General features: G+C 39.7%; 1 long non-coding RNA gene across 2 annotated transcripts; it reads right to left on the bottom strand.

Moving 5' to 3' along the window:
• Nucleotides 1-1,416: 1,416 nt before the first annotated feature.
• On the bottom strand, nt 1,417-27,220 carry LOC125317391. 2 transcript variants are annotated; one of them, XR_007200052.1, is made up of 5 exons: nt 26,901-27,220; nt 18,447-18,694; nt 15,535-15,649; nt 4,492-4,641; nt 1,417-3,721 (listed from the first exon to the last, which is right to left on the bottom strand). It is a non-coding gene; the product is annotated as an uncharacterized LOC125317391 (long non-coding RNA). The 2 variants fall into 2 exon arrangements; XR_007200051.1 differs by lacking the exon at nt 18,447-18,694.

Here is a 27,220-nt window from a genome sequence, read left to right as displayed (position 1 = left end):
GGTATGGCACTAGCAGATATATTGACATTTTTTCACATGTCTGTGTCCTCACTTTGCTCCTGCTCTAACATGCATGGGCAGTGAGGTCTCAGGGGGGTGTCACAGGTCTGGCCCCAGAGCAGGAAAGCAAGTGGTAACACTGGCATTTTTCGGAGTTGTGCCATTGTGTATTTCAGACCAACATGAAGACAGCTGACAGAAGCTCTTTCTCATTATTGTAACTCTATTCATAACAGATTTTTCTAGGAAAAGCTGAGCAATATCCCTCTTGTCTTGACTTCATAGTAGCACCTGTATTTATGTTCAAAGCTGACACTCAGGATATCTGAAATACAGACTCTCTTAAATTTAATAATCCCCTTCCTGAAATTTGAGAGAGTTCAATCTGTCGTAGTTTAAGGGGACATTAAGTAATGTCCAAGCTTTATATTCTTAGCTAAAGTCAGAATATTACTTGAGCACTTAAAATGGGACTTAAACTTTTAGAAGTCTGACTAAGCCCAGAAATATGACTATGGAAGCTCTTGCTTGGAGGCTGCCTGTGTTTTGAGGCTCCATGAAAATGCCTCTGGAAGCATAAAGGTTTCCCAAGTTCTTACAGTTTTCTTTAATCTGTCCTGCCCTGCACATTAAGTGGCTGTCACTTTCCTAAAACTTATTAACATAACTACACCGTAGCTCAATTTAAGCCCACTTTAATCTGTTTATTAGCAATTTAATATTTCTACTAAAAATTAACAATGAAACACAGTTAACATTATGATTAATCTACTTCCCATGTTAAAAGGTCTGTCTGCAGTGGTTTTTTCTGTGCTGTTTTAGAATGACAATTGCAAGACCTTTAAAAAAATGTAATGGGAGCTGTGTAGTGCTATTGGTGCTTGTGAATTTGCAAGGTTGGATAACTGATATTGCTTTTATTATGATATAGTTCCATAAAAATCAATTAAAATACATACAGAGGGCATGATTGTTCTCATGTGACCTCTTCACTGATGCATGGGTTTGACAGCTTCTGGAGAAAACATGCTCTGAGCATAATAGATAAGACAGATAAATATTATGAATGTGAGCAGACATGTAGAAAATTGCCTCTTTTCCAGGAGTTCCTTGGGATTAAGCTGTTTCAGAAACAGAGCTTAGTTCTCCCTAGACATTTCAAGATACCTCATCAAATATTTGTCCAAGTACCATCTCTGAATTGTCTGCAGTACATTCAATACAAATCATGAGGGCTTTGGTCTGGGGGATTGTGTTCAGTTTTTGTTCTGATTCAGACTTTGAGTATGACCTTGGACAAAACTTCTGGTATTCAACTTGTATTGCTTTGTGCCTGTAATCTGAGATACCTCAGAAGTACATGACTTAAAACACCGAAGAATTATTTGGCTGAAAAGGAAAAGAATAATTCACATCTCTCTTCTAATATTGTTTATTGGACAAACTGATTTTGTTAATTTTTGGAATGCAATGATTTCCAGAGAAAAAATGCTGACCTGCACCATGGAGGTTAACTGGTCTTAAACTGTTTTTTTACAATGCATGGACATAGTGATTGTGACTTTTTAATCCTCATTACATATTTTTCTTAAATTACTAGAAATTTTACCACAAACATTAATTGAGGGTGTCACACTGCTCTGAAACTGGAAGCATTATATATGTCCTGGTACAGGCAGTCTTGAAAGCTGTGGCTAATTACAGGTGGGAAGATCTATGAGCATAAAAGGAAATATAATGTAAATCAAATTGGATAAAGGTTCCTCTTCACAGAAGACCCTCAACTTAGGATACAAGACGCTAAATCACAGTAATTCATTACAATGTGTAAATCTACCCTTGATGTAAAAGAAGAATTACACCTGTTTAATGCCTTTTAAAAATGTGGTCCCCTTTAAACAGATGCTTTATTTGAAAAGCAAAGCAGTGCTGTGATTTGCTGCAGGCATTTCAAAGCCGTTTCGGGATTAGTGGTCAGTGTGCTGTTTCTAAGGGCATGTGAAGGGCAAGAATCTGCATGAAGACACAAATAGTCTTAATGCCAAACTTGCACTATTGACTTTATAATATTTATTGGTTCAGGGTGGAGTCAATAAGGTTTTTGGCATGGGTACGAGAGGACTGATAAAGAACATGTTGAATGTGTGTTACAGTCAAGGCTTGCTAGGGAAGAACACATTTCATCTAGGCAGAATATGAAATTGAGATTCCCTTATTTTAACACAGATGATCACACTTATGATTGACTTTTATTTTTGAGTAGCAGAAACATTTATAACAGAGAATCTTGAAAGAAGTGCTTCCAGATCCCTATTTCAGCATTGTTTAGATGAAAAAAACCTCTTCCATTATGCTTCAGACCTTTCAGGAAGGCTGCCTTCATTTTTATGTGTTCTCATTTGACTAGTTCATTTATAATGATCACTGCTGCATATATAAAACCCTAGGCTTTCCAGGTGTGCAGGTCCTACAAAGTTGCCAGGCATCTTGGGCAGAAGTACACTTTCATATTTTTTAAATCTGGAAAAGGTTTACAGAGGTAAAGGAGGACAGATCAAGAGTGTGAGACAGCGTCTAGTCATCCCAAGTTCATCAGACTTCTGTTACAGCCTGATGGATACCATTTTAATCCCTTTCATCCTAGTGCAGGAATAATAGTATCCGTTTTTCTCATCTGTTGCTTTTCAGACTTTTCCATAATTGAATATTATGCAAGACACAATTGCAATATGACTTAGCTTTACAGGCCAGCAAACTACCAGTCTGTGGAATGTTTAGCTGGCTAGTTTCATGATTTCTCTGCACAGTGAAACTCTTCAAGATGGGAAATTATGGCAAATATTTCCCTTACTGATGAGAACCTGAGCAATGTCGAACTACCAAGCCCAGACTACCAGTTGTAGTCACAATCAAATTTGGGAACCATTCTTGCTTTGCCTGGTGCTTAGCCTGTTGGCTTCTCCCTCTTGCATATTTCTGTCCCCAGGCCTTGGTATGGTGCTTATGGTGAGGTTATTCTCAGCAAACTTTGCACAGAGTTTCTGGCAGAGCCTGCAGTTTTCTGGTAGAGGCTTCTTGCTGGGTTTTGAAGAAAGAGCTAGATGAGCTTGCCGGAGATTGGTCCATTGGATTTGTGAGCCTTGCAGACTTCAAGGACACAGAGCTTGAGTTTGGGGTCCATTCTACCCAATTCCAAGAGAAATTCAGTAAGCAGAAGGAACAGATGACTTATATGAGCCGGTCTTCAAGTTGTGAGCCACTGTAGGGGACAGGCATTGTTTTGGTAAGAGGGTGGTGGATGAGCTGAATGATTTGAGATGATACAGAGCTGGATCAGGGGACAAGAGCCTCCACCATGCCCCATGCCAGCTGAAATAGTTGGCAGAGAGGAAGAGAATCCTCTGCCTGGCACAGACTTTACTGAAGTGATTGCACTTCTCAGGAACTCTGGAGAAGTAGTGTTTCTCTAGAGCACTCTGTTTATTAGACCTTGCTCTGGGGTCTAGAAGGACACCAAATAAAAGAAATGGTGGCCTATTAGCATTGCTTTCTATGTTTTGATGAAAAAGGGGCTTCAAAAAGGAAACTGAAACCCCCAGTATTAAAGTATCAAGCTATGGAATAGTGCTATGTTTATGTTCTCCTGCTGTCATCGGTGATCTGTATCAGTGAGAAGGCTTCGTTCCTGGCTTTCATAATTGCACTGGGTGCTCCTTGATTTCTGAAAGTACAAAGACCAGAAAAAACAGCTTCAGACACACTCCATAGGTGCAGACCCCCATGAGGAAATTTGGCCCTAAAACTACCACTAGAATTCCTCTCCTGAGGGAACTTAGATCTTCCTCACTCATGCACTTTAGGTGGCCCTAGGGAAGGACAAGTGGAGTTGAAGTATTTAATCCCCTGGGATGCATATAATGATCCCATCCACATGACAACCAAGGCAGTCAGTGATGCAGGGCGGGTGGATTACACTGAAGATACGCAGTTGATACAAACATTTTCAATGAAAGGCTTATGCTGCACTAGGGCATTGTTTCTGCGTAGATCTACAGGCAGTCTTTTTGGGTTCCTGACCACATGAGAAGAAACACGCCCATTTATGTGCACTTTTTGTAAGATATGCATTATCATACATATATCACTGCAAAAACAATAGGCAGCTACCAAAATATTTGGGGCAGTAAAAATTAGATAGCATTAAAAATATTTTGCCATATTTTAGCAAGACAGTTCAAGAGGAATTGTCTTCACTTTGTACAAATCAGCACCACTAAACTGAGCAAATACAGTGAGCTCTAAATATGTACACAAGAATATATGAACAAAATAATGCCACATTGTTTAAAAAAAATGCTGCCAAAGGTCTGTTCCAAGGTTTTAAGGGAAGAGAAATGACTGGAAAGTGGCTCATTGAATTGCTTTGGAGTAGACACCAATATGATTCAAGGAGGTTTTTTTCTGAACCATAGCATTGTGATGGTATTTTACTGTTTTCACTCTTCTCACTATATTGTGCTTTCTTGAACGAAGGGAGGAGTAAAATCCATGACATGAACTCTCAAAGCTTAGCCTGTGATTTTCTAATTTATTTTACTTCTTCCTCTATTTTTCAAAGCATTGATTCACTGGCTTGTTGTTCTGCAGAAGAAAACAAAGTAGAGTTTGTAATAGTCCCTTGAGGCATAAAAAATCAGTGGAATTAATTTGCTGCTTATAAACATTCATTTGGACTAAGTCTTTACAGAATTTGAAAATAGATGCACTTAGCCTGTCAGAAACAATTTGTAGGCAAAACTTTCTATTCTCAGCAGAAAAGTCTCACCCTTAGCAATTCCTTTAGAAATGGAAGGAAAGACAAAAATATAGTTTTATTGGCTTTGTCATACCCTTATCTAATTACTTTTTGAGAGCATATTTCTTCCTTGTAGCCTCCAGGAACTCGGAATCCTTTAAGGCTCTGCTGCAATAAGCATATCACATAAATAAATTGAGAATAGTTAAGCATCCCCTGCAAATATCCTTTCTGTTTTACAGACAAGAATTAATTTGGCTGCCGAGATAAGCAAAAGGTTCTACAGAAGAGACAATATATGATTTACAGGAAGGACAGCATGCAGTCCTCTTGATTTAGATTAAACAATTGCAGGAAGGCATGATTCTTATAACTCATTTATGCTCCAGGCTTCTTATTCAACAACTCTTAGCAATATATTTCTTAAGAAGCAGAAAATTTACTTATAACTTCCTATTGCAAACTTTCTTTATTACTATAGTGAATTACCCCTTATTGATTTTTTTTTTTTTTAGCAAACGCCTCTGTGTGCTGACAAGGTTCTCTGTTGTATGTAGGGATACTCTGAGCCAAGACATGAAAGATGCTGAATACATCTAAGTTCTACTTCCCTGCCTGTTCCTGGTGTTGGCCTTAGGTGTGTGAGATGGACTGTCTCTGATAGCATGCAGTTTTACCTCATCTGTGCCTACAGACTACAATCATTCTGCACTTCCCCAAAAAACCATAGGAGCACAGGGTTTTACAAGTCCATGACCTAATTTAAAAGTATCTTTCTTGAACTTGACCAAAACCTCTCCTTTCTTTGTCTTCTGTACATTGCCCATTCTTCTGATATTCCTGATAATCCTGCCAATCTTAAGCAATAATGTTAGAGTCTCCATAAAGGTATTTAACAATCAGTTGAAAGTGAAGGTTTTTAAAAGGGTCCATGATTTAGATGATTCACGTATCTTCTCTAATATACTGAATACACTGATACACCAAACAGTTATCCAAGTCCTAAGAGAGTTCGTTATTTTAAGGGCGGAAAGTAGTGAAAATATGTTACACAGCCCTCACAATATAGTCTCAAAATTTTTGCTTATTTCTGGACAACATAACTCTTCTGCAGATGAAATTTTTAAACACAGAAGTCGGCTGTTACATTGAAGCTGCTGCATTTGCAGACCTAATGTTCTTCAGGCTGACTGATGATCTGCAGCTTGTACTAATTTAGTGGAATTTGCAGCTAATTGACATACTTGTAGCTGTCAAGACTGAAATGGTAAGCAGGTGCTAAAACAGTGACATATGTGCTGAGATGTAGGTACCAAGGACAGAGTGATCTCAAGCATCTACATGGTTTCCATTAAGACTTCCAGAAATTAAATGCTACATGACAGATACATAGATAATTCAGTATTTATAGATTTTATAATTAAAAAGCAAGTCTGCTATGTACTTATTGTACTTATAGCTAAACATGACATCTAATAGAAGCTTGCAGTTATAGCACCATGCTGGGCTGTGACAAGGTAAGAAAGTGACGTCTAGTATTTCAACATTCATAACTGAATCTCCATTTGCTATTTGAAATGCTGGCGATATAAACCAGTCTTGAATCCTTGGGGCAGCCTAGCATCACAGGTATAAGATACAGATCTGTTGCCTTGCATTTTAAAGTAAATGAAATGTATTTTGTTGAGGAAATAAATGTCACTGGAATGCAAAGAAGCTTGTACTCTTAGTTGCTTTAGGGGTACAGACACAGAAAACTGGGAATGCAAATATCTAGGAAACTAATGGCAGCAGATAAAAGACTACAAATCTGAGGACCTGTAGCTGGAAATGCTGCTAATTTCTGCTCCAGCCCCTTTTCTAATATGGCTGGAGTGCTAGGAGTGTTCTGGGGGATAATTTTTATTTGTCAACTGCTCCTGGCTAAGTAGCACATTCAGGAGAAAGATTTATGTCTGCGTAATTTAAGCAGGAAAATGAGTGGTAACGCCACAGTTTTTCTAGCAAGAGAACTGCTGGTGCCAGGCAGCCTATTTATCTGTTGCCACCTCTATCATGACAGTGCCCTGTCCTGTCTTCAGGCCTGCAGTGCTCTTCTGGTGTGGGCTGGTACTAAAAGAATGGTGATGAAAGATTAATTGACTTTTCACATGCTGATGCTTTTATACTACACTTAACAGAATCTTAGTGTGCTCTCGTGATCATCCGCCTTAATTCCTCTGCTCAGTCTCTGAGATGCCAAATCTGTTTGCTTTACTTGGACAATAAAAAGAAAAAATATTGCACAATATTTTGCCCAATCAGACTTCTGGCTTCTGATTAAATCTGGAGTGGTGGGCTGCAATTACTGTTTTGAAAGCTCCTATGATTTGCTTGTGGTGCAGGAGGCCAACCACATCCAGGGCTGCATCAGAAGCAGTGTGGCCAACAGGTCAAGGGAGGTAATTCTCCCCCTCTACTCCACTCTCATGAGGCCGTACCTTGAGTACTGCATCCAACAGTTCTGGATTTCATGTTTTCCAATGCAAACAGTCCATCCTGCCAAGATAACTCCTTAGGACACCAAAATGCATGAGGCTAGGGGTGACACTCACTGATGTCACTTCTGCAGTAAGCATGCTTTGCAGGTGTTCATAATGGCCAGAACAAACTGGACCCAATCTGTGGGGTCTGTTCTGAGAAAAAAGAGGACATGGATGACCAGTTCATAGGACGACTACCTAGAAGGCTTTAAAAATCCTTTCAGCCAAAATGAGTGGCTAAAACCTGCCTGCAACATAACTTTGAAATAATGTTTTGCACCAGTTATTAAATATATAGACAAATAGATTTTTTGTAATGCATGTGCTTTCTTTCTTCATGTAATTTCTCTTAATTATAGTGCGTAATGCTTTACAATGGGTAGTTTAATGCAAATTACTTTGTTGAATGTATTAAGGGAGAGATGAGAGCTGAAAATGAGGAGAATGGCTGGTGCATCTTGTGCTAATTCCTGTATAGCAGAAGTGAGAATCTGGAAATATGTTTGTAGGTGCTGGTGGTTCTCCTTAGGACAGGAGATTTTACTTGGAAACAGATTGGAAGTGAAGAATACTTTACCTGGTGGGTCATGGAAAAACATGGGTAGTTTCAGAATTAGAATTGTTGAATGCATCAAGCATGGTTGATGTGATGTGCTTCTAGTTCTAATTTTTATAAGCTTGATGGACAGATTGAAAAATCTGGACTGGACAAGCAAAAATAAACATATGCATGATGAGAGATGTGTGAGAAAAAGGCATTTTTTTCATTTTTTTTTAACATGTTGAAAGAGAAGCCCAGAAGATAAGGAGCTACTGTGTATGTCACAAATATCTATAGCTCGATAATCATGGAGCCAACTAAAGTTTGTTGGTAAGAACACACTGTGAAAAAAACAGGATGTGGCTGGAGAAGAGGGCCACATGGAGGTCAGGCAGCACTTTTCTGGGATGAATGGCCTTGTTCTGTCTCCTGGAGATAAGCACAACACAGTACAGCACAAGTGCAGGAATGAGGTTGAGAAGTGGGCATGGGATGTCAATCAAAGGCCAATCCAGTAGGAGAGGTTCAAGACTGCCAAAAATCCCCCAAAGCCCTCTGAGCCATTTCCAGAAAGGTCTACAAGAATGGATTGTGCATGACACCTAAGTGGCATAAGAAAGTAAGAAACCTAGCTCCAGGGTGGGAGAAACCTGTCTATAAAAAAGTAACCCCACGACGTCTGGGCATGCATGCACCCCTGGACACCCCATCAGCTGGATCGGTGCTGGAGCCAGGACTGGTCATTCATTCATTCATTCATTCTCTCTCAAATAAAATTTGTCAGTTTTTGCAGACCCTCTGACTTCTGCTGTTCCTTTTCAATGATGGGCATCTATGAATCTTGGGTGTTCTTTTCCTCTTAAGGATGGGATGACACAATACTCCAGAGGATGTTGCATGTACAATTACAGGATATATATGGATAATTTGAGAATACATGTACACAATGGCATATATGCTTTTGTGTGGGGAAACGAGTCATCTTCTGCTGAAAACATGTGAAGTTCCACAAATGAGACATTTAAAAGTTAGAAATAGAAGTAATATAACGATATTCCTGTTATAATATTTTCTTTAGTAAACAATGTAATAATCATTCCATGATTTTCAATTAGTTTTCAAAATGTATAGTTTGAGAAAATCTGTCTTTCACTATCAGTCAGTATCTTTTCCAAGCATTGTGTGTTCTTACTAAAGAAACTTACTGTAATCCTAAGAGGGAAGCTGTGAAAGATTTTAACATGCACATAGTTTCCACTTCTTTCATGGAAACAAGTAACATGACTTTGTTTCTGGTAGGCTTGACAGCAGGGTACTGCTGCCTCTTTGTGCCTGGGTGACTGGCTGAGTGTCACTGCATCAGCATGTTCTTACCGGTAGTTCAGTCCTGTAAAGCATCATTTACTTAAATGTGACAACAAGTTGAATTCACCCTATCTTACTCAATATACATGCCAATAAATGTCTGTTTTGAAGCAGCTGAGTCAGCTTGTGCCCAACAGCCAGGGTTTGTTCCAGTCTGCATGAGAGAACTGACATAAACCAGCTGATGATCCAACTATAAAGATGACTTAATGCTGCAAGTGTAGAACATGTGTTTTCTTTTTCTATTTACCTGTAATGTAAAAATATCCTCTGTAGCGTGTGTTTTTTGTTGTGAAGTTTTCTTATAAACCACAAGGTTTTCCCCAAATTCCAGCTCAATCATAATTCCCCAAGAGAGATTTTCGCCTGTAAATTTCTGAGCAGGGTCATCTACCATTATATTTGGTATGTGAACTGTATCTTGATCTTGGTTTACAAACACAAAGAATTTTTTTTCACTTGTAATTGTGTTTGCTTCTCCATGAGATATTTTTAATAAGGTTTTTGTATAGCAGATTTGCCTATATGCAAAGGAAAAGTTTAAAAGTTTTTTGAAAACTCCTCTCAGCCAAATAATATTGTTCACAAGCTATGATAGAGTCCTGCCTAGGCTAAGAGGCAAGGCAAGGGTGACTCACTTCTTGCCTCACCTTGAGAAATTGTTATATGGCTATATGCCTACATTTATATGACTTTCTAGATTTTATGCAATGATTTTTTCTTGGAAAACTCTGTAAGTCATGTCAAACTTCCCAGACCAAACAGGTACGGGGTGCATAGGGTCTGCTATGCGTACTGCGATAGAATTTCTTATATCCCTGTATGACAAACAGCATAGCAGGGATTCTGCTGATCAGTGAGATCTATGAGTGGAAATACAAATCATTAAAATAAAAACCTGGCTGGCTTGCAAGATATGGGAAGAAGGTATTGCTTTTTATTCATACTGCAGAACCACAGCAGAATGCTGGATGGCCCCTTTGTTAAGAAATGATGTTAGAAATTTCCACAGTTATGTCTAATTATGAAAAGATAACTCACAGATCTGAAGATGTTTTTCTCTCTATGATAAAGGCATTACAGAGAGTCCAGTACAGTTCACCTAAAACATCTTATTACTAACACTAAGGGATTTCGGGTTCTAAACTGTTGTAGTGCTAGGTTTAGCTTAGCAAGCTGCAGCTTTCCCTGAGAGCTCAGCGGGGCTGCTTAGGGCAGTGTGATCATTGTCGCCCTCCCGTAGTCCTTTTTGGATGGCTCCGTGGTTTTGCTCTGGTGGCTGTCAGCTTTACAACACAGTGATGGTGAAGGAGGTGAGAAGGGTCTCTCCATAATGGCTTCAGAGGGCCTTTAATGGTTACATCCTGTCCTGGCGATCCCCAGAGGCAGAGAGACCTCATCATCCGGGCGCAGGGGGGTTTTGTCAGGGGCTCAGGGGCGGTACATGGGTGGAGTTGGGGTACAGGAACCAATAGGGAGAGCCTGAGGGAGTGGCCAGGACTAAGGGGAACGTGGGGGAGGAGCAGATGGGATCAGAAAAGCAGTGGGTAAACAGATTGCCACACGAAACCTTTGTTTGTACCTGCTACAAACTGTACTGTGTTAGTGTCTTTTCTAATAGTTGCCATAAAAACTAAATTCTTTAATGCCTTTATATGAGTCCTACACATATTTTTCTAAGTCAGATCCTCACATTGTCCCTTTACCAGCCACCCAATCTTACGCCAGATTTCCTTGTGTTCTGTAAAGTCTCAGTTTACTGTTTCTGAAGTCGTAGCACCTGTGTATTATAGGTTGAGCCTAAAATTAGGCAATATGTCTCTTCTTTGCTGCAATGAGAGGCTAAGCCTAGGGCAAAATTATGAGAAGACTTGGATGTAGTCCAGCATGCCTGTTGTCCTCCCCATATCTCACTGTGTAGTGATGCACAGGGAAGTGCTGCCTCAGGTGGTATCACCTCCACAGAAGAAAATCAAAGACTAGAACTGACACCTGTCCATCAGGTGTAGCATAAATTTTGCACCACTTTTTTAAGTGGACAGATAGTGATAGGACAATGCTTATAAACAGAAAGAGGAGAGATTTAGATTAGGTGTTAGGAAGAAACTATTTACTCAGAATGTAGTAAGACACTACAAGTGTGGAAGTGGTGGATGTCCTGTCCCTGGAAGAACTCAAGACCAGGTTGGATGGGGATCTAGGTAATCTGACCTAGTGGATGCCATGGTGGGAAGTTGAAACTAGATGATCTTTTGGGTCCATTCCACCCCCAGCCATTCTCTGATTCAATGGTTCTCTGATAATTGAACCAATCACACGCTGATGATGCAATGAAATGGGGTAGTTGACCTATCTCACAGTGATAGGTCACATTCACTCACTCATAAGTCACATTCACTTATGAACAGTTCTCCTTGTTGTACATAGTTGATATGTGACTTTCGTGAGTTGAAATGAAATAAAAAGACAAATGTACAAAAGACAAAAAGACAAAAGATCAGCTGTTCTCAACAATGGCTTCTGGGGTAAAATGAACTCAGCATTGGAAACAACCTACCTGAGACAGAAGTAGTTTTTTTCCTGATATATTCACAGAATTCTAGTTGGTTATTGGGGCTCAAATTACAGAATTTTTGAATAGTTCAAATTATGCAAGATTAATCCCCTCCTTGCTCTAGAAACTGCATTGATGCCGTTCAAGAAGTTGACTGACAGCTCCTTGAAAATATGTGGGCCAAGTGTCTTTTCATGGGAAGAATATAAAGGTTGTGTCAATCCCAAGGACTAATTGCAAACATGAATAAGCCATCTGCGAAATGCAACAATTTATTCCAATGTCCATTTCTTCTTAATGTGCTTCTAAGGGGCCACAGTCTGGTTTAAATTTCACTCTTGAACACTGGCCACAGACACTGGAGGATTACAAAAGCCATGCATATGCATATCCAGAGATGGAGCCAGATCTTTGGCTGTCACAAAGAAATTGAACACTATGTAAATGAAGACAAATATTAAGTTCACTCCATCTTTTGGATTTGCCTCTTCATAATTTCTTAACTAGTCTCATTCTGTAAAAATCCCCCATTTCTCAATTCCATGTCAAATGAGTTTAACTTTGGATTTCATGTGAGATCTAACAAGTTAGAGCTCTGAATTGTTATCACCTGTAAATAGGAAATTTCTCCTCTGACACTATTATTATAGTGGATGGTTTCCTAGACACATCCACAAATTCGTAAACAGATTCTAGCCTCATAAAAAATCAGTTAAAAGCCACAAACAATTTTCTTAGAACTTGCGGCATATATTACTTGGCAATCAACATACATTTCTTCTTGCAAAATAAAATTTGTGAGACTATTAAACTAAGGGAGAAAATAATATCATTTGGATATTTGGAGGAGCTCTCTATGCCTTACAAGAGTGCAAGTTTCTCTGTTGCTAGTGCCCAGGGCCTCTTTCATCTCACTGAACACAGCAATGTCATCTCCCTTAATTAAAAGCCCACGATTTTTGCAACTTTGAATCTATAGCCAGAGCCTCACTAAGAAAAGTGGTGGATTTGCAGTTACCTGAGATAGTACCTCAGCTCAGGCAGGTGGCACAATTAGCAACCGAAAAGTTCCTTCCTTAGGTTTTTTCTCCTGGCCTGGAACTGAATACTACTCTAAATGGAATGGATTCTCTACTGTCTCCCTTAGTTGAATATCATGCTTCTGTCAAGAATAAACTTGTGAAGCTTCTTCAAGAGCATGACTATTCTTGCTTCTGTCTTTAAAATATAGGTGCACTTCATAAACAGTGTTTAAAATTGTGTTTTAATGTTTGTTGTAATAACTGTGTTTAAAAACACTTATAAACAATGCTTGAAATTATGCCCAGCAGGTTAGTCTTCCTAAACATACTGATTCTTGCAATTTACTTTAGATTTTGCAAGGTTTATACTTATTGCATATCTGATATTTATTCTTGCATTTTACATATCTCAGTGATAATTTATAACAAAAAAAAGAAGGGTTGTTTGTTTGGTTTGGGTTTTTTTTCTTCTTTTTATAAAGGCCTATTGAAACTTTCTTCATAGAGTTTATTAGGACAAAAATTTGTGCATTATGAATGTGCTTAAATTCATTAATTTGATTCCTCCTCAGAACTAATCCAATTTGCAGCTGTCTGATGAATGTGTGTGGCTACATTCGATCACCAACAGGAAAATTATGGAAGACAGTCTGTACCCAGGAAAAGCAGTACTAGTCACAAATAACCCTTTGTCCGTGGTGATGTTTGGTAGCTGAGAGTGCCTGGGAGGGTGGCAGGGGGTGCCATGTGGCTGCCCCACCATCCAGAGGCCAACAGCATGTACCACATCTGGGGCCAGGGTGTGGGGTGAGGCTGGAAGGCTTAAAACTGCGCTATCTGCTGCACAACTCCTCCTCCACAGGGCACCTCAGAGACCCTGAGAGCAGAGTTAGCCATAACCCTCACCAGTGAGCTGAGGAACACCCCGGTAAAGTCCTTTGGTAAGACCCATGGAGATCACTGGACCTCTGGAGATGTAGAGGAGATGCCTCTCTGCTGAGGAACTGCTACTCTGCCCACATGGCAGCCTTGAGGAGAAGCAGGCAGCTGCCCAAGCCAGCAAAGCTGAAGAGCTAGCTGGTGATCTGGACTTCTCCCTGTCCATGGTCTCAGTGCAAGCGATGTATTTTGTTACAGGTGTAAAATATCTGGGCCCGATCCCATCCTTCTTGCTCTGTGGTGATTGCATCATTATTGCCAATTACACTTTACAGTTACTCATGGATTTTCATCTTATTGTTTTATGAACTGCAACTAATTAATCCTCTCATTCCTCTCAGCTTAACAGATGCTATTGAGAATCATCTGCATTTTTGTTTCAGTTGAAGAACCACAGCAGAGTTTTCAGGAGGCTTGTCAGTGTAATTAGAGGAGTCAAGGTGGTGGAAATTGGTCTCCCATCACTTGGAATCTGAGCACAGCTCTGGCTATGCATCTGTTATTTGGAGGAGTCACACCGTAAAATTAATAGCTGTGAGATGAAATGAGGATGAGTCTTGTTGTCTTTTGTTTGATGTGTCTCAGTTTCTGAAGACGGTCAGGGCCAACCTATTCCATTGACAGAGAGACACTGGCAGATACTGTCTGGCAGTCAGTTGTTGAGATTTAGTTCAGAGAGACTGGCAGAAGTCGTCCTGAGTGCTGAAACATTTTCCTTTTCAATTATCTTATTTCTCTGCTTCCTATCAGGCTTCATGCTGAGACAAAGCTGTTGCTGAATGCTAAATACCTGCTGCTAGAGGAAAACAGTATTTTTTTCTGCAAGTAATTTTTCCAGTTCTACATGCATGAACACAGACAGCTATGGACTGTGGTCACAGTCAGTGTACTCTCTGATGTACAGAGGTGTACAACAGAAATGACGATGCTATTTAAAAATACTGCATAAATCCACAGCTTAAAAATACTTTGCTTTACATTCACTGTCCAATACATGGTTCCCCCGTTGCAAATAACCACATTTGTCTTCAAAACATCTTTCTGTGTCAGGCCAACCCTAAACAGTCTCAATACCTGGGGACAAGGTTCCTGAAGTGTGTCCTGGCTGCACCTCCAAAGAGAGGCAGGGGCAAAGAGCTGAAGGAGCAGAGTGCTGCCTGCTCAGCAGATCAAATAAATGGCACTCCCAAATTTGACCAGGCCAAGGAAACCAACCTGTTAAACAAACCTTAAGGCAGAATGATTTCCCAGAAGGTACACTTTTAGGGCCTTCTTATTTTTCGCTCTGGTCCCTGCCCAGTTGAGCTGAAAGGGAGCTGATTTTGTTTTGCTTCTCTTAACTGTCAGCTTCTTACTTAGACCATGTCTAGAGAAGGTCAGCAAAGCTGATGAAGGGTCTGGAGCAGAAGTCTTATGAGGATAAGCTGAGGGAGCTGGGGTTGTTTAGCCTGGGAAAAAGAAAGCTTAGGGGAGACCTTATCACTCTCTCTATAATTACCTGAAAGGAGGCTGTAGTGAGGTGGGGGTCGATCTATTCGCTCAGATAACAAGTTACAGGATGAGAGAAAATGGCCTCAAGTTGCACAGGAGAGGTTTAGATTGGGTATTAGGAAAAATTTCTTCTCTGAAAGGGTGATCAAGCACTGGAACAGGCTGCCCGAAGGAGTGGTGGAGTCACCATCCCTGGAGGCATTGAAAAGACGTGCAGATGTAGCACTTGGGGACATGGTTCAGTGGTGGACTTGGCAGTGCTGAGTTAACAGTTGGACTCAGTGATCTCAAAGCTCTTTTCTAACCTGATTCCATGATTGTCTCCACGGTCTTGCTTTTGCAACACATGTTGCGCTGGCGGATTGGTCCAAATACATTCACTGGTGCCAGCTTTCTGCTGTCAGTATTCCTTGGATTCAGCTGAAAAAGTTAAAACCAGAACTGAAATAAAGGAAAGATGTTCTTACTGTACAGACTGTACTGTCTGACACAGGATAGACTCATTATGGCGTATGTTATGAAACTGCTGTTTCCTTTTGTTGTAACATTGTGTATCTTTTAAATGTTTCCATAGTGAACAAAATTACCACCTCATTTTAAAAAGATGTGTAGGCTACGACCTATGAGTATGACAGCTGTCTGGAAAGTGATGCAAAATGCAGACCTGCTGAGTGATCTAAACTGCACCGACCCAAAAAACTTCAAGACTAAAAAAAAGAAAACCATTTTCGTTGTGGACTCACAATTTACCTAGTCTTAAAAGGAAGAAAAACATGCTTTCCCCCAGGGTATCCTTTTGGAAATACAACTCACTTTTCAGGGTTAGATATGTGAAGACAATGTCTTTTTTTCAGCATGGATAGAGGATTTAAAACCTCCATTCTGTTAGGTGGGCTGTCGTGTAAAAAGAAGGAATACATGACAGCTGCAAGGAGATCCACGGGAATTCTGTCTTGGCAAGGACAGCAGACTCTGCCCTAGCTGAGAGCAAAACCCCTCTGCCCTCATGATCTGCTGCAAAAGCTAGATTCAACCCTTCTGTTTGTTACATGACCATTGTAAGAAGAAATACTAACAGTGTGGAAAAGGAAAAAGAAATCAGTAATCAAATCCTTAAGTATTTTCTTAAAATACAATTTCATAAAAAGCCGTGTATATATCGTTGTCAAAAGAAGAAAACTTAATTTTTAAAATTTTAAGGTTTTTCAGAAGTCAGAAAATTTTTCCGGTGATGTTTTTTGCAGTTTTACAAAGGAATGTTGCATAAATAAACTCTGGAGATGTTTTCTTCTGTGTTCAGCGAGCACAACCCATGAGCCTGATGCCAGAGAGGAACTACAATAATTCTGTACACAGTATGGCTTGACTGATGCAGGGATGAAAACTCTCCAGTTATTTCTGCAGCATAGGAGTGTATTTACACAAGGTGGGCTCTTATTCTAAGTGGGGCAGCTGAAACCCAGCTGCTCTGAAAAGCCATTTTTTGCATACATCACTCTTGGGGAAACCTGGCAGGCTCCCTCTGCTGCAGTGTGCCCTGGGCCTTATTAAAAAGAAAAGAACAGGTAAGAGGGGAAGCAAAGATTGTTAAAGGATTCAATTTTTTTTTCTTTGCTTCAATCTTCACAAAAATTTAAGACAATATGATAATTTAAATTAAGTAGTTACAGAAGGGAGAGAAGTTCACAAGAGGCTAAAGAGCAGACTCAAGTATATTTAGCTAATGGAGGTGTGCTACAATTCCTTGGCAAAGCAATATTAAAAAGCACTTTATAAGGGAATTTAAAGAAGCAGCCAAGGTAGTTTGTGAAACACTAGCTCTTACCTGGAGACTTAATGAAGGACAGGGAAGGTCTTAGAAGACTGGAAAAGAATCAACGTTATGCATTGTTAAAAGGCAGAAGGTCCATAACTTTTTGTTTTCTTTTTTTTCTTGAACTTTGATAACTGCAAAGGTTCTGCTCAAGTTATTAATTTTGATTTGCAAGATGATAAAATGGGTTTGTTAAGAACAGAGCATAATAAAATAGTCTAATTTCCTGACAAGTTGTCTGGCCTGGTGAATTAGGAAAATGTGAACCATGACCTAAGTAGAGTTTTTGGCGGTGTCTCCCAGGATATTCTCAAAAGAGGCATTCTTAAAAGCAGGCAACACATATAAAAAGATGGCCACCAAAACTTACCATCCCTGTATGAAAGAATACAGCTTTCAGAGAGAAATGGTGAATTTTTAGTCAGTCTGGAAAAGTATTTCAGATGTGGAAAGACCTGTCAGAATATTTTGACTTTTTGAGTATATTGAGGTTGTATAAGCATTACAGGTGTCAGGGTGTTGGGAAAGCTATTGGCCCTGCACTGCGTTTGTGATTACACTGAACAAAAAGTAAATTGGTATCATGCCATCTGCAGAAGATGTTCTTCCCCAGTCAAATTGCCTCAATATCTTTATAAAATATGTGCATTACAGTTTTAAAATATCACAGTTGAATCTAGAGGCCACTGATGAGTTTCTGTGGTAAAACTTGTACTTCCCCCCCATCCTGCCCATGAAAGAAACACAAATTCTTTCATATCCTCTAAAACTTAATGTACCAAAGGGCCAGTGGCCATGAATATAATCTCCAGTCCAGAACATTTGCATAACAATCAGTCCGAACGGAGTTTTGACCTAATTGCTTTTGGCTAATTATGCTTTTTCTTTATGGTCAATGACCCCTTATAGCATGGTTTTAATGTAGTGCTCTTCAAATGAAGAGCTACTTTCTTATGGGTTTTCTGCTGTTTTTTTTTTTAAATCCAATCATTTTACTTTTAAATATATTTTTGACTTCATTGAAACAAGTCTTTCTACCTCTTCAGCTTTCTGTTGGGTAGTTTGAAACAGCTCATAGCTTGATACTTAACACTAAAATGTAAGAGGATGTGGCAAGTTAGCCCTGGTTGGATGCCAGGTGCCCACCAAAGCCATTCTATCACTCGCCTCCTCAGCTGGATAGGGGAGAGAAAACATAATGAAAGGCTCATGGGTGGAGATAAGGACAGGGAGAGATAATGCAGCAGTTACTGCCACAGGACACGGGCTCATCTTGGGAAAACTGACTGAATTTATTATCAATCAAATCAGACTACGATAATGAGAAATAAAACCAAATCTTAAAACATCTTCCCACCATCCCTCCCTCCTTCCCAGGCTTAACTTTACTCTTGATTTTTCTACCTTTCCTCCAATGGCACAGAGGGACATGGAACAGGGGCTGCAGTCAGTTCATCACATGTCTCTGCCACTCCCTCCTCCTCAGGGGGAGGACTCCTCACACTCTTCTGCTACAGCTTCTTGTTGGTTTTCCAGAACGCATTCCCAAAAACTGTAATTCTCAGTGAAATAAAATTGCTCATTTTTCCTGGAGTTGGGGACTAGAAAATTATGATGGCTTCACCTCCAAGGCAGTTCACTGGTTGGTTTACCTGGAAATAAAAGATCAGAAAGCTTCCAGCCTCAGCAGTTCATTACCCTGCCAAGTACATTGGCAGCAAAGAAGGTGAAGTATGAAAGGTGTCTGGAAAGCACTTTTTTTGCTGGTAACCTGCCTGACTTTTAACCTTGAAGTTAATCAAAGTTGACAGTATTCCATAAGGTACCTTGACTTAAGAAATATACAGCTGTAGAATATCTAATTGGAATTTTTCATAACAGTGGTAACTGCCAAGAAACATAGAAAATCTTCGCCATTTGGTTTGTTGCACGATGCCTTTATCTGAGACTTCTCATGTACAAGCTGAAGTGAATAATCAGTTCATATTAAAGCCCCACTGCATTTTTCCAGGAGTGAGAAATTGTAGGAGCCAGACTCTACTGGAAGCATAGTAAGCAGACGCAGTACACAGATGCTTCTCAAAGTTCCAAAAATGAGGTGTAAAAGTGAGACTTTCATGGGCAAGAGAGTTATCAAACTAAATATAGGTGCATTTTTCTCCTTTAGCATGTCCCATGTGAATTTTAGAGAATTTGTAAAAGATGGGTGGCTAGGTGCTGCTTCTATACCAGAATTTTTAATGTGAGAAGAGCAGCATGACCTACCATAGTACCACAGTGCCTGGTGTAAGGAAATAGGAGAGAATAAATTCTGTGGGGCAAGGCAGACTTTCTTTTATAAGTACTGACCACAGATTAACAAAGCCAAAACATCTGAGTGCTGAAGAGAAAAGGTGTTGTCCAGGTTAAATTAAGGCTGTTTATTTTATGAGAAAAGAAATTGTACTAAGCTGTCCTGAAACTCTCCTACAGTGAGGTCGAGTGACTTAGCAGAAACACCTTTGAGGAGAAAAGGCAGCTCTTTTCCTGAATCTTTCCTAACTAATCAGAGTGCTTGCAAGTGAGCTGGAAGATTCCAGCAAGAGCTGGAAGCTTGCCTATAAAGCATTTTATTCGACTGTGGAATGCTGAAAAAGACAAGAAAAGTGCAACAGACTCTCTTTCCCCTCCCTTTAACCTCACAATTTTTATGAGGCTGAGGGGTCAGAGCAAGGCCAGTTTGGCACAGTAAAATTTTCCAGACTCCATTTTTTCTGGTTTAGATAATAGATTAAAAAGGATGGCGGTGTTCTGTGTGAGAGCTTATTTTTCTCCCGTTTTTTCTTTTGTCTTTTTTTTTTCATCAGATTCCCCTAAGAGATTAAAAAAACCCCCATTAAACCACTTGTCAAGATCTATTCTGCATAACAGACTCTGCATGTTAGCTCAGGTATAAAATAAAACCTTGAGAATACATGTGGAGTATTTGTCAAGCTTGCACAAACTCACTTTTGCTTTAATGAATGGCACTTTCCAGTTTTGACACGTGGTTATTCCGTTATGTGACTAAACTGTGCATGACCAGAGGCACACAATGATTTCAGTCTTTACCATTTCCTGGCAAACTTTCTTCCCTTTTTAAATTAGATTTAAGGAAGCAACTTCCCAGACTGTCTTTCCCATGATTCTTTGATGACTGGGCTGCTAGTTTTTGCCCCAGAATAAATATATTCCCGATTTGAAATAACAGACCCCTTTCCTTAATATCAGCATGTGCCTGGGAGTAAGGGACATACTCTGATTTTACTGCTGTAGCATTTATCATGCTGTGTATCATATAGAGGGGCACTGAGCTCTCAGACCAAAACACTGCTCTCCCTTCACTACTTGTCAGTGTTGTCTGTCATTTACACCGAAGACAAACAAGGTCTTTTTTCAATTCTCTTTAAAACTTGAAATTACTCAAAAATATTCAAAATAATTTTTAGGACAGAGCCTGCTGGGGAATTGCCTGGGAGGCATCAGCCTCTAATCACGTGCAAGGACTCACAGAGGCTCTGGAATATGATTCTGTAGTAATATAAAAGAAGCTATTCATAGTTGCAAAATGAAGCAATTACGACTGATTTCCCCAGTGTCTTGTAGCCTGTAAACACAGTAACACATTTTGAGCTGATGAACAAATTCATAAAGATTTAAGTCTGAGAGTTGCTTCTGGAGGCAGGGACATCAACTATTATAACACCAGTCTCTCCGAGGGTCTTGGAGGCTTCTCTAGGCTGCAGGAAATGAGCAGGGAGAGGAAGGGTTGCTGCCATGTAAGTGAGGTGTTGGTGTCTGAAACAGGGTGGGGGTGTCCTTTCACAAAACAGGAATCCAACATCCCAGTTTCTGGATATTCAATGCATCACAAAGAGTGGGGCAATAAGGTATTTTCCTTGTAGTACTAGTAGCAGAACCTGTAGTACACGTTCTGATGCAATGAATGCTGAGATTTCACTGAGATGTTACTGCTCCTACCTGGAGGAAATTCTGGTAAAGGTGTGGAGAAGGTGCACTGAAATCTGTTCCAGGAGGAAAGAGGTCAGTGATTATGGTGGATACTCTTTCTGTCTCAGCAGAAGAAATGCATAATGTCCTTTTGTCTTAAATGTCTGTCTGCATTTCTTAGTAATTACTAAAAATTTGGCCCCATCTGCCTACTTTGCCTGAGGAATATTTAGTCAACTATAGTTGTTTAATCTCCCAAGTGTTTCTTTCCTTCTAGTTTTACATTCAAATGATGCTACTCTTGCAGACAACATTGTCAGGAAGAGAGGAGCACCATTTAAGAGTGGCACTCCTGACTGCTATTTTGGGGCAGTGAACATGAGAAAATTGCATCTCTGCAGGCCTGGTTCATCTGCCTGAAGCTTGAGGTGTGAGCAGTCAGCAGTGAACTCCAGCTGACTACTGCATGCACTGTTCTGCTGAGGATAGAAAGAGGATGGAAACCTGCATGCCGACTTTACAAAGTGATGTTTTCTCAAAGAAATCTGAGCATTGGAACCCTGAGCCCAGCCCAGGTGCAATACTGTAGTACTAATACAATAAATAGGAAAATAATATAGAAACCCTAGGGCTGGGAAAGATAAGATTTTTTGCCTGTGTACAAAGATATATTTCTGAGAAAGAAAATGCATATGGGTGTTCAGATACCTGAAAGCACAATGGAAATGCTTTTCTGTCTCTTGGATTTGTGTTCACTCTTGCCTCAAAGCATTTCCACTTGAAATATCAAGTCAGAAGATTTTAATTTCAGCATTTTTAACGGGAAATTAATTTACTGATTCAGAACACCAGGGAGGAGAAGGGAAAAGATGAGTGAGAGAAGGTACACAGGATGGAGGTGTTGTTTGGTCCAGACCATCGTGTGAAGTACCTTTCATGTGATGCTGATTTTGGTGCTGTGTGGTTGAAGAGCGGATGAAGTGTTTTAGATCTGTGTGCAACCATTTTTGTGTGACACAGCTGCTTCATGGTTTTGTCACTGTATTATACTAGGAAGCCAATTCTTAAGATGTGTTGGTGTTAATAATTATGCCTGCCAGAATTAACACACTGTGACTAAGCCTCCCACCAAACTCCTAGAGCAAGCACCCATGCATGTAATGACTTCCTACGCTGTCACTCATCCTGAAATACAGTCTATCCCACCATCAATCAAGTGGAAGCTGGCAGAGATGATAGGCTGAGATGCTCTCTTTAAACTTGCAGAGACAAAACTGCAGTCTTTGTTTCAGATAAAGGTGACCCAATAGCCCTTTGCTGCCAACCAAAAGTATTAATCTGTGCAAAAGCACCCTTCAGGCAAGTCAAGTTAATCCTGTCAGAATGCCTCAGTGTTGCTATGGTCGTTACACAGAGCTCCTCATGGCCTATACTTGACCAGTGGAAAATCTTGTAAGATTTTCCTTTGAGAGATGCTGTGCTATCTTAGGCAGAGAACTTCCTGGCACATTCATCAAATATATACATAGTGTCTGATTCAGAAAGAGGGCAGGTGAAGAAAATGTGCTGCCTTACTTCATTTTACTACATGAAATTCAGATCAGAAAAAATCAGAAAAAAAATTTTTCCACACCAGTGCATGCTCTCTTCCACAGTTTCATGGAAAATGTTAGCTACAAAAGGCAACAGTCTAGTATTCCACCTTGAATACTACAAAAGTTTTAGAAAACTAGCAAGTCTCAAGTGCCAGAAACTCTATCAAGAATACCAGAGCACAGTAGGGGAGTATTTCCACTGAGCTAAGTAATTGGAAATAAAATGTGTGTTTAGAATCATACCTAACACCTCTGATAATACCAAGAAAATTGTCCACTAGAGATATGATTAGAGACATGAGAGAAAAATCAAGAGCCACAATTTTTTGCTACCAAAGTTTTAAAATTAGATGGAATTTAATTACTCTGTCATGAAATAAAAGGTGATGAATTACGTATTCTGCTTAATTGTTGTGTTAAAACCAATTACAAGTCAGGAGAGATGCTTTCAGCTTTGTCCTGCAGCAGTGATAACCTTTCTCATAAGCAATAACAAAACCTAGCTAGTCTCCTTGGTAATCATAACCTGTTTAGCAATGTTGTCAAGGTACTCTTGGCACACCTGTTTCAATATTTTATAATGTGTTGGCCTTTTTCTTCAAGGAATTTGAAATCTTATTTTTTGTTCTCAGTTACAGCAATGTCTTTTAGAATATACAGTACTCACAAGGTGTTTGACAGGGGATGAACCTTTTGTTCTGTACTTGCTTGGTCTTCACCTAAGATGTGGGAGATCCAACTGCTACAGGAATAGAGATCTGTAATAATAATGGATTCTTTGTTCTCTCTGGCATTATGAAGATTCATGGTAGATCCTTTTAAACTGAAGCTGTGTTACTGGAGTTGAGTGTCTGGGCTCAGTTCCAGCAGCTTAGACTCTAACTCCCCGCTAATGCTGCTCAGCAGATAAAGCTGGTTATTACTGTGCTCTGTTCTAGTGAGTGCCACCAGATTAAATACTCGGGAGAAACTCAGCAGCATCCTTGCAGCTTTGCCGACCTGACAGGCTGCAGGCTGGTGTAAACCTGCTCTGCCTGCAGACTGCACCACGAGGGTGTCAGCCAGCTCTAAGCTGTAATGCCAGTTCTTGTGACACCCTGGTGTTGAGCCTAAGCTGCCAACTCCCAGGCAAGGTCTATAATCTCAAGATGTGCTGTGTTATCACCATGGGGTTTTTCATCCTAGAAAAAAGAAGGTTAAGGAGGGCAACCGCCACTGATCTAAGGAGGGATTATAGTGAAGACAGGCTCTTCTTGGAGTATACAATGAAAGGACAAGGATCAATGAGCACACATTGCAGCAAGGAACAAGGGTAACTCCTAGTGGATGTAAGGAAGAAAATTACTCACTGTGAAAGAGGCTCAGCACTGCAAGAGGTTGAGCAGAAGGTCCCTGGAATCTCTGCCCTTGGAAACATTCAAAGCTGGACTGGATGAGGTGTGAGCAACCTGATAGAAACTGGTCCTTTTTGAAAGAGGAGGTTGAGCTCTAGGACCTCAGATGTCCCTTCCAATCTCAAGCGTTCAGTGGGAAGGGGGCACATCCTACACATCTCTTCCTCTGTCTCCCTCTGACACACTGATTCTTATGTAAAAATACATTTTCCATCATAGCAGGATTTAATTTAGAGGTTATTTTGTAATGGTAACTTCTTGTGGGTTGTTACAGTATGAATGCAAAACACCACCCTAATCCTCAGGAAAACAAATGTGTGAGGAAAAATGTTCTTGACCCTCCTGTCATGCCACAGAATATTCAATGAACCACAAAATAGTCTGTCTTTGGTTGCCACCTGTAACCTGAGCTGACAGAAGTATGTCCAGTGCTCTGGTTCCTCAACCTCAAACTAATGTTGTAGCACAGACAGTTTATTGCAGAGCTCAGCCCACTCTTCCAGTGTCCCAATGTACACATCCTTGCCTCCTGCTCTGGCTTGGGAGCAGAGGGAGTATCCACACACAGGAAGAAGACTGTCATTCCTGCATTTATATTATGGACTTCTCAATTCCCTCTTCACACTCAAGATGCACATTGACACCAAGTTGGAGCAGGAAGACACTTCTAACTTCACTTCAGCCATCACGCCAACTCTTGTCTGCTGGTGCATCCCCACTCCCTGCCTCCCCTTTTCAGTCTGCACTGTAAACTGAGAATTAGCTAGAGAAAAACTAGAGAAATTAATTGAAGCAAAAAGCACTGGGACTGCAGGGAGACACTCTACTCCCTTGCCTAAGGATAAGTTCTTTAATGTAACTCAGATGCAACTCCTGACCCAAGCACCGTGTTCAGGAGAAGACACTTTGGAAAAAAACATGGCAAGGCGTATCTACATCTGTATCTATATCTATATCATCTATATCTACATCTATATCTACATACACACGTATAAATATATATATACACAGTTATTTCTGCTTTTCCAGTCTGTTTCTGTTTCTCCATCTCTAAGGCACTTCCTAAGACAGAGGATTAGAACATAGATTTATATCAGACTTTCACAGCTCTTAATGGACTCTTCTTCCATGCATTTGTCCAGTCCCTCTGGGACACTGCATCAGCAGAAGCAACATGTTGTAGTAGGGAATTCTATAGGAAAAAATAATTTCCTTTGGTTTGTTTTAAACCCATTACCCAATAAAATGAGCTTCTGTGATGAACTCATATTTCAAAGAATTAACTTGGTTGCAAAAACAGGTTCTGTGTCTCCTGTGCAGGGAGAGGTTTTGGTTTTCCTAAATGAGTTGCTGGACTTATTTAAGAAGGACAACCCTAAGTTTCTTATAAAAATGACAAAACCACTAAACATTTTCAGGACTCTTTCATATTAGCAATTCCATGGCAGAGTTTTATGCAATGCATTTTCTTAACCTGCTGAGATTTTCACTGTTTCTTGTTACTCCCAGTGGTTTCTGGGATGAATAGAACAATTATGCCAGTCTCAAAACACTTAGACGAATGAAAAATATTTGAATTCAGCAGTACTTGACTGAATAACTGATAGTCTTAACTGAATTTCCATTGACAGAAGGTGGTATGAACTCTTTACTCTTTCCATTCTTTCAACAAATGAGGCACTAAAATGGAGATTATTTTTGTTCTTTTCATTTTGACCCTGTGTAGCTCAAGAATGACCACCTTCTAGGAAAAGTGCCAAAGAAATAGTTTCTTTTTTTTTTTTTTCCACTTTCATGTCACAGTAGGAAAAAATGAATGGGGAAAAGATCCTTGTACATATCCTCTTACCCATGAAGTGCAGTTCTTGGTTCTCCAGAGCTGAATGCCTACTGTAACAGACTGAAATTACTACCATAACTCTTTAAAAATTTCACGGAGCTTTTCAGGACATGGGATCATGAAACAAATACTCATTTTCTTGTCTCTGTCTCCTTGTGCGGCTGCAATTCCTTCATGAATGAAGAACCAATGTGGGGACAACTTATGGCTGGCTATTAGGAGAACAATGCTTGTACACACTGTTTTCCTCCTGACTTTCAAGCTTAATAAAAATGCTCATGTTATAACTCATCTCAGTGAAGTAATTATGTGTAATTGCATAATTACCCATTACAGCTTTTTGACTTACTGCGACTTAATTAAACTAATGTGATGCACAACCACAAGGTAATTTAAAGCAAGAAAACCCTAGAAGGATCCCCCTTGAGGGTGTCTACACAAGCAGTAATACTGTGGCTGAACAAAAAGGGAAACATGGATCCTGTATCTTTTCTTGTACCTAGAGCTTCTACACAGTTTACTTTTAACTGATGATGAGACACAGAATTAAATAATAAACTCTGTCATAATCCTAAACAAAACAAAATACAAGGCTCGGAAATGAAAATAATCTCTTGCTCAAGAACACCTGCCACACTCTACGTAGTAGGAAATAAAATTTCTTGCAGGCAAATAATCATACATTTGTTTATTATAAATATTTCTCAGTGGTGGCCAAAACTAAACTTGGATTTAGGTCAGTGCCTGCTGGTATATTTTATTTTCCCCTAGTTTAAAATTCAGTATTTGAGTCTTGTGCTCAGTCAACTATTCTGATATGCAAATGACTTTAATGGATTGACTTTTTCCTCCTACAGTGAACTCCCAAATAATACGAAAAGGAATAAGATTCAGAATATGAACATCAATAAAGAAAACTGAAGGATTAACATAATGAATAACAAACAGATTTCTGTCTTTAAATCTATAGTTTTGGAGACATTCATAATCCTACAATTATTTTACTGAAAAGAATATGTTACGTAGTTTTGACTCAGAAAAGCACTATTTATGTACTTACCATCTTCATTTGAAATTGGGTCTATGGATTTCTTCAAAGAAAAATATCAAAATCCACTCTTGCTGCAACAGATGAACAAAGCCTTCATTCTGTTTCCCTCCCCCAGCCTTCTGTTGTTAAACTTTATTGCTATAAATAGAGGGTCTGGTTACTGTGATGCATTTTACTTGTAATGGGGATAAGCAGAGAAGTTCATGTCTGCTCTGTGCTCTGAAAATCTGAAAGAATTTCCTGTAATAAACAGTGTTGGAAGCCTAAATACTTCTCTATGAAGGAGAAAGTTTTCTAAGTTCCTGCAGACTTCTGCCCTCTGGAGCTGA

This window comes from Corvus hawaiiensis, chromosome 26 (genome assembly GCF_020740725.1).
Source record: "Corvus hawaiiensis isolate bCorHaw1 chromosome 26, bCorHaw1.pri.cur, whole genome shotgun sequence".
Lineage (NCBI taxonomy): Eukaryota > Metazoa > Chordata > Aves > Passeriformes > Corvidae > Corvus > Corvus hawaiiensis.
The sequence above is the reverse complement of the archived record's forward strand: the minus strand, read 5'-3'. Positions and strand labels throughout refer to the sequence as shown.